Genomic DNA, 9,192 nt, shown 5'->3' on the forward strand with positions numbered 1-9,192 from the left:
TCCGGCTGTCGACTGACAGGGGGCGCTGCTGAGTTACACTCCTGCGAAGATGGAGGGAGACGACTAGAGCTGTAAAGAGCACCTTTTTCCACATAGTTTGTATGAAATTAAGATACAGATAATGTTTTACTTTGCTGTGTTTGTTTTAATATTTTCCAATATGAAACATTTTAAATAGTTTCTCTGTAGTTTTTAATGGATTCCAAGCAGCTAAATGTCTTGTTCTGTTACAAGTGTTGTTGATTTAACTGACAATATTTTATTTTTTACTTTTTTATTTGATCCTTTCGCCAAGTAATATAATATATAGGCTAGGCCTATATTATAGTTCTTGACATGGCAGTTACTTTAAAAAATGAAAATTACATTATACACTATATTATATTTCTATATTACTGTAATATAGATTTATTTTATCAGGATTGAATTGTATCATATGCCAGTTCAGTTTTGTATGGCAGTTCAGTAATAACATCACAGCACTTAGTTCACGTAAACATAGCCTACTTGTTCTTGTTGACAGAAACCATGAAGGCAGTGCTGAGTAGTACTTGAATATACCATGTTACGGAGGGGATTACTGTGTAACTGCGCAGTAGTGGAAGTCCCTTCTCATATGGTAGAGGGTTAATCTAAAAACTGTGCTCCAGGTGAGGCTCGAACTCACAACCTCGGCATCGCTTTGCTGTATACTGTCATATAAGTACCGCGCGCTAACCGATTGCGCCACTGGAGCTACAGCGATTACGGCCAGGAAATCGGTTTAAGAAAGATCCGACCGTTTGTGACAAACAGTTATCTGTTATTTTGTTTAATTTTTCTTTTATTTTGACTGTATTTCTGTTTTGGAAAGCGTTGGACATAACGGAGACCGGAGAACTTTCAGGGACACCGATGATCACACGGAGTACAGCAGACAACGTGCTGCGTTCAAGTAACTATCACAAAGCTCCGACTTCCAATTTCCAAAGGAGTAACTATGCCGCTTGTGTTTTAGCTTTTTCTTGTTCGAAAAAATTAAAATAAAAACAATGAAATAAAAATAATATTCTGTTAACCGTGTAAGTAACAGTTAGAAGGAAACTAATAATGAAACATATATACCTGATACATGATGTTTGAGTCTTAATTTTCGTCTTTATTTACTTTATTTATGTCAAACAGTAAAACACATTGATAGCCTACATAAATGGATTATTTTGTAAGATTTGAATAACCCAAATAGGCTTCCCACAAAAAAGAAAATAGTAACTAAAGTATCTGCCTGTATTCTACCCAGATTTAAATAAAAAGCAAAATCAATTTAAAAAAAGAATTGCGTAAAATTAAGACAAAAGTGAAAAAAAATGTGAGGAAAAAAGCAACTGGAAAATATAAGCTTTAGACTGAATGAAAACATAGGTGATGTAAAATATGAAGAAAAACTCAGTTAATTTATGCCGTTCTTTTAAATTTCCACTTTCCGTACACAGGATTCAGCCCCTTAAGGAAAATGAGTCTGCTCTCAACTTTGTGGCAACAGTTAGAGGAAGATCCTTTGCTGTTTCAACATGATGATGCCCCTGTGCACAAAGCCAGGTCCATAAAGAAATGGTTTTGCACACTCACTTTCCTTTGGTGTAAACTTGAATTGCCTGCACAGAGCCCTGACATCAACCCCATCCAACACCTTGTGGATGAACTGTAGCCAGGCTTTCTCACCCAACATCTGTGCCTGAGCTCACTAATGCTCATGTGGCTGAATGAGAGTAAATCCCTGCAGCCAGATTCCAAAATCTTGTGGATTGTGGCATTTACATGCCCATGGTTTTGGAATGACTTCAACGATCACGTGTTTAGGTGTCCACTTTTGGCCACTGTACTTTACATACTGTGCAAGAGTCAAATGTGCAACCGTTATAGATATTATGAGGGAACAGATAACATGGTGAACATGTTAAATCTGCTGATGATTTTTTTCTAATCCCCTGCAGTAACTACATGCATATAGCTAAAAGAAAAATCCAATTACATGTCAAGTTTAAATATGATGGAAACAAAAACACAGCAGTAGACTGTTGTCTGCAACGAGAGGGAAAGCAGCAAAGGGAAAAAAAACTACACACAAACAAACACACACACACACACACACACACACAGATGCCAAGTACCTTGAGGCAGGCTGTAAGCTACCAAGAAACATTACCAAGGCCCCATCTATTACACTCCCCCTCAAGAGCAACAGAGAGAGAGGCAGAGAGACAAAGTAGATGGCTGGGAGATAGGGCAGGCTGTCAGGATGTAACACCACGAAATAACTCACTGAGACTGCACACCATAATTCGGCATTGTGTTGTTTTTTTATTACTATTATTATTATTATTCTCAGCATATTTATAATTCAACACATGACATACAGGAAACACTAACATAAACATTCTGAATGAAAGAGAATTTATCATCAGCGGAGGCTCTCACCTCAAGGACATGCTGCGGCGATGCCAGTTTTAAAACTCATAATTAAACACACCTGAAGACTGGATGGGCAACTTTTTGAGGCAACGCCCTCTGGCAACATGCAGCAGAGAGTGAGACATGTCTGAAAACAGGATAAACTTGAGTGATGGCTTTTTAAGAACAATGAAGAAATTGAATGAAGAAACAGCTGCTGGCAAAGTTGCTCTTCTTTGCCTCAAAATATTGCCGGTACATCACAGCCTCCAGGAAGATATGACAGATCCATGCCCTTTCTGTTGCAAAGGAAGTGCTTTAGTACCCATGTCAGGGCTAGGTAGGTACAGTCGGCCATAGAAATAGGATGAGTAGATTTACAGTGCTTTAATGAGATATACAATATATAATACACTGGTTCATAAGCAAGGCTTTTGCTGTTTGATGTAAGCTAGCTCTCTATTTCTTTGCCTTGTTATATTTTCAGACCTGCAGATTTGTCATGAATAACTGACAGCTTTTTGTGAAATAATGTCTCCAGATCATAATTTTTCAACACCAGCTTCAGCTCATTGATATAAACATCAAGAAGAGCGTGAAAAAATGCAGGTAAAACACAATTCAAAGCAGCCGTTAAAAAAAAAAAGGGCTGCTAGATCAGTCTACATATAGTGCATTTTCTTTTTTACGTCAGCGTTGGACATTTGCCTCTTCTTCATTGTTAAAAGAACCTCAGTCCCCACAAACGCAATCCCATACCCCCACCCCACCCCATCCTAATCCAGCCCCATGCCCCCACCCAAAATAACTTTATACAAACTGATAGAACTTCACATCAATTCACCATCAACACAAAAAAGTCACACAAAGTTCTGTCGTTAAGTCAGTCCATAAAAATGAATAACAGCACACGTCAACATTACCTCGCTCATTCATGTTGTTGGCATGATTGCACACACACACACACACACACACACACACACACACACACACACTCACTCACTCACTCACTCACTCACTCACTCACTCACTCACTCACTCACTCGCATGCACCCAAATACAGTATTTACACATACAAACACATTCCCAGGATTAAAGACAGGCAGCACTTGCAGTCAGGTCAGGTGTAAGTTTCTATTGCATCACAGCTCATGACATCCTTCTGTTGCCAAACAGTTAGACAGCTTGTTTAAGTGTTCAGGACTATAACAGCATTTTTAGGGAAAAGGGGATTTTAAGGAATAAAGAAGGAGAATAGGAGGTGAGAATTTGTTAGCGTGTATGCAGCAGGGGTGTCAGAGGGTCCGTGTCGGGTTAGTCGTGGATGACGATGGGGCCTCGCATCCTCAGGCTGGGGTGAGGGTGCGGAGGGGCAAGGACGAGCCCCTGCGGCGGACCCTGGGTGACCCTGCGCAGGGTAATCTGCTCGCATGGCTGCCGACAAGCATGCCTCAGCTGGGAGCGGGACAGCAGTCGTCTGGCCCTCCTGGAGGGATGGAGACGAGACAGGACATAAGTGCAGAAGATACACTGACGCAAAGCTAATTTCAGTAAAAAAATCCAGATAGAAAATTCATTCTTGACCTTGGAAATAGCAGTTAGTAGTAGTAAAAGTAAGTCTGCCAAATTACTGATTCCCAGGTCAGGAATTAACTTTTAATCTCAATTTTAAAGCCAACATGGACAAGAAGTCCGTAAAGCGCTCGGGCAAAATGGAAATTTGAATCTACAATTCAATGACAACTGGGCATCTTTTTCTGCCAAGAAAGACTGTGTGATCGAAAGCTCCAGAACAGTTACTAAATAGACCTTGTGGTGAGATTGTTTTGTCAATCAAAATTTGTCATTTCGATGGTTTGGTTACCTTTTGACAGAGCCAGGCTAGCTTTTTCATCATGTTTCCAGTCTTTGTGCTAAGCTAAGCTAACCAACTGCTGGCTGTAGCTTCATATTTAGCGTACAGCCATATTAATCTTCTCATCTAACTCTCTGCAAGAAAGCAAACAAGCCAAACATGTCAAACTTTTCCTTTAGGAGGATTTCAACTGCGTGCCTGTGATTTGGGAAATTTGGGCGTTTAGATTTGAGGTTTGACTTTTTCATTTCTTTATTTTATAATACTTTTTCTTTTACAAGACTACTGTTTCTAACAAATTCATTTTTCATGAGATTTCAAGTTTGATTACTTGATATTTAAACAATACAGTCATTACAGCCAATAATTCATGATTGCATCTACTGTATATGTTTCAGCAAGTTACAGTAGCTAAGCCTCTACTGTCTGGATACATTATTTATAGGATGCTGACCGCAGGCTTGATGCTTCGAGAACAGCCTGCAGTAAAAAGAATGCCAACACATGGAAACAATAATGAAACTGGCTTTGAGCTGTGGGCTTTATCAGACAGCTTATTTGTCATGTACGCTATTAGTTTAGAAGCAGTTTGACAATGATGCATGCAGAGCAGAATAGAATTACCATCACTGTTCGAGGTAATAGAGAAGTACAACGGCAGGATTTTCAGACTTATAAAGGAGGAGGTAATTTCTAGACTTCAGTGGGCTTTGTGCTGTGACAGGAAGGCTCTTTCGGGCACACTCACAAGTGTTGGACACAGCACTAATGGAATTCATTTGCAGATAAATGCAAGATATATAACCACACCGTATAGGGGATTCATGGTTTCCTTCGGGCGGTCAAGAAAACACTTTCAGATTGAATGCATGGCACAGCCCTCGTCGTTTCTTCCTCATTTGCTGCTCTCTCAGCAGCACAGAGGATGTTTTTCTTGTGTTGTGAACAGGAAAACACACCAGATCCCTCCAGATCCCTGCTGTTGATAACATGAGCCCTCATAAAGGCTCTGCGTACATTATGTGCCTGTGCATCCAAGTATAGTAAATAGGTCCAAAAGTGCTTGTAACATTTGTGCATCTACACACACATCTTTCAAGTACAATAAACCCTGAGATTATTACAAAGCATGACATACATAATGTCACTTAGTTAGAGCAGATTATAAACCAGAGAGGAAGAGAGCAAATTTAGCCCTGGTGGCACATCATCGGTTCAGCTGGCCGCCGGGAGGAAGAAAGCAAACATGTAAATCCACACTTAAATATATCAAGCTGTCTCATTTACATTTCAAGTCAATTCAGTTGCTTTCTCCAGTTCTGTTTTGTAATATTTCACATTCTTGATGCTTTGTCCTGCTTTTTTCTTTGTCCAAATACAACTTCTCTGCATCTCATATTAGGTACAGTCGTAGAAGAATCACACAGATTCTTTACTTTAGAAAAAGTACCAATTCTACAATGTAAAAATACTCCATTAGAAGTAAAAGTCCTGCTTCGAAAATCCTACTATTATCAGCAAAACATAATTTGAGTATGAAAAGTTCTCATTCTGCAGAAAATTCTGTGAATGATATATATATATATATATATATATATATATATATATATATATGACAAATAGTTTGTTAAATACTGATGCATTGATGCATAAGCAACAATAACTATTTTATGGTAGTTTAGTTGAGTGGTTCCCAACTTAGGGGTCGGCCCCTCCAAAGGGTCACAAGATAACTCTGAGGGGTCGTGAGATCATTAGTAGGAGAGGAAAGAAGAAAAAAATAAGTTTTGTTGGATCCATTTGTAGTCATTTTTGGACTTTTAGTTTTTTTTTGTAAAATATTGGATGATTTTACCATGTTAGGCCGCAAACTGAAAAGTATACAACCAGTAGTTATATTTTATAATCGTATATGTTTCTTGATCGTAATCTGCAAAGTTAGCTGTTTTATAAATGTAATGAAGTATAAAGTACAATAGTTCCCTCTGAAGTGTAGTGGAGTAGAAGTATAAAGTAAAATATAATGGAAATACTCAAGCAAAGAACAGACACATTCAACTGTACTTAAGGGCAGTACTTGAGTAAATGTATTCGGCTACTGTCACACCAGTTTCATCATAAGGTCAAGATTTCAGTTTCTTCGTATGTTCTTATGATCTTATTTTTGTCCTGTTTAGCAGTATGAATAATGTGTAACCTATGTGAAGAAAAGTGTTAATCTCTTTCTCTGTTTCTGTCTCTATTTGTCTCTCTTGCCTCCCTGAATATGTGGGAGTGATCTCCCACTCCTCTCTGCTCTGTGGCACACTGCATTCTTCATCACGCTGAGAAAGAGAAAGAGTGGGAGAAAGGAGAGGGGGAGAAAATTAAACTTCCGATCATCTCTCATCAGCAGCAGCCTTTCAGAGCAAGATGTATTAATGTCTTTAATTCAGAAAAGCATTCATTGTCTCCACTAGAAGAAGAAATAACATTGTAATATAACAATATAACAAATGGACAGTATTCAGAACATCTCTTGCACACACAAACACACAGCCATGTTGATCTTGGTGGTAAGTGAGTGATCCATATGAGTGCAGCCATGGTTAATTTGGTAATGATATTTCCACTCAGGGCCCAGCACTGCCCGGCTCCTCGCTGGTCCATCTGCACCAGTTAGCTCTCTAATTTTAGCCTCGATGATCAGAGGGCGACTATAAGGGCCGGATGCCATGGCTCATACACAGGCTTAATGGAAGAACATCTTTCTCGTTCACATACAGACATGCAAACATTGACTCATTACGTGCATGTGGGTATGCGTGTGTGAGAATGTGTGTGTCTATGTATGTGTAAAATAGAAACTGATTTTCCATAAATGCATGTTTATTCAATGTCTACAACAAATGTGTACAAGGAAAATCTGCTGGTTGGGGTTTTTGAGACATTTTCTTTAAATGCATTATTTTCTAAATAAAATTCCTGTATTAAGCATGTATTTGTTTACATCAATTCCTGCAATTTATTGAGCAGTTTATTTTCATTTTCATTTGTTCAGAATCAACTGCATCATCAAATCTTACATTTCTGCCCACAATTTCATTATAATCAATTGAAAAAAAAAAAATATCTCTATAAATGCCGCATTTAACACTTAAAACTTTGAGTTATGAGTCTACAGCCTTTCTAGCAGTTCTGTCAGGGTGTACTTAAGCACAGCAGTGCTTTAAGACAAATGCTAACATCGACATGCAAACATACTTAAAATGACAATGCTATCATGCTGATGTTTAGCAGGTATAATGATTACTAAGTTCACCATGTTTGTTCAGTGTGTTAGTATGCTAACATCTGCTAATTAACAACTTACACAAAGTACGGCTGATGCTTACATAAAGGTTATTAGTTTTGTGGGTATTTAGTAATGAACCAAAGTATTGGACAAATGAAAATATTGGCGATAGACAAAAAAGTTAATTGGTTGCCAAAGTTGTTACAATTCATGGACAGGAATGTCTGTACTAAATGTCATGGCGATCCACTAATTGTTGCGACATTTCACCAAAGACCCTAAATGTCAAACTCATTCTAGCGCTAGACAAAGATATCAGTTGAGTTATTAGGCTTCATCCATCGGGGCCATGAATGTCTCAACAAAACGTTATGGAAATTCTTTCAAAGGTTGTTCAGGGCTGTAGGCAGAAGTTTTAAAATATTAAGGTCACGAGTCGAAGCCCCACCAACCCCCCTGTCATATAAAAATGTTTTAATTGTTTGGATTTTTCCTATTTTATCAATTATAATGTAACTGAGCATTTATATTGTAGCCCAGTACTTTTTAATACATTATTGTATATTGTACAATAATGTACAATATACAATAGCAGCTATATAAGCGGACAAAGATGGATGGTATGGTATGGTATATATATGGTATATATATATGGTATATATATATAATTGTATATATAATACATACTGTATACATATTAGGCCCTGCAGTGAGTATCAGGCTGTGCTGTCTTCAATCTACTGAGCCCTCTGACAGGCGACACCATTCTCTAATGTACCTTTAAGTTGCCTCTAAAACCTACCTTCACCCTAGAAAAGAGCAGATAATTGGAGCTTATATGTACTTTGTATCTGCTCAGCCTAAACTACAATGGCTGGCCCAACTAGCATGATAGGCACCTTCATCTAAATGCCATGGCCCACTCAGATGACTACCATCACTGAATCCTGCAGAATTGTTTTTTTATTGGCCTAAAAATACTGGAAATCAGAGAAGAAACAAATGGAAAAAGAAAAGAGTTTTTGATTAAAATTCCCCAAGGTTGCTCAAACCCCTAAGTTCCCAGAAAAACAGCGAACATGATCTCAGTGTCCTCAATGGCAGTTTTTTTTCTAGTAGGCTAAACATTTTTCCCTCTGATCAAAATGTCTTAATACATTTTGTCAGCATTGGTGCTTTGGTGCTTTTATGGTGTTTCTTAGCTGTCTTCCCAGGCTGCCACTCTGTTTCAACTCAGTGGGTCTGTGTGAATTTAGGCACACATGCATTGTGTTTTTGTGTTTTTGTGTTTGTGTGTGTGCACTAGACACCTGTGTGAGGTCCCCACAGGGCAAAATTAACAGCTCAAATCCTTTTATATGCTGTTGGCTCACTTGCTTTTCCACACACGCACACACACACAGTCAGCCAATCAGAGGTCAGAAAAGTGTCACCTTTGCTTACCTGGTCTCCCGGGTGACAAGGAAGAAGCTGTCATCAGGGGCATCGATCCAGTTGGGGCGTCTCTTGCGGATCATCACTCCCCCTCGGGTGTTTCCACTGCTGCTGCTGCGGCCGTTATGCTGCAAAAAAACAATTAAGTATCATTTGATTACAATGGGCGGTGATGCAGTTGTACAGGAATTGTTAAAAC

At 38.7% G+C, this 9,192-nt stretch overlaps 1 non-coding gene across 1 annotated transcript; it reads right to left on the bottom strand.

Moving 5' to 3' along the window:
• Positions 1-642: 642 nt before the first annotated feature.
• trnai-uau (transfer RNA isoleucine (anticodon UAU)) lies at positions 643-736 on the bottom strand. The gene is made up of 2 exons: positions 699-736; positions 643-678 (listed from the first exon to the last, which is right to left on the bottom strand). It is a non-coding gene; the product is annotated as a tRNA-Ile (tRNA).
• Between the last annotated feature and the right edge of the window lie 8,456 nt (positions 737-9,192).

Source organism: Perca flavescens, chromosome 21 (assembly GCF_004354835.1).
Source record: "Perca flavescens isolate YP-PL-M2 chromosome 21, PFLA_1.0, whole genome shotgun sequence".
NCBI lineage: Eukaryota > Metazoa > Chordata > Actinopteri > Perciformes > Percidae > Perca > Perca flavescens.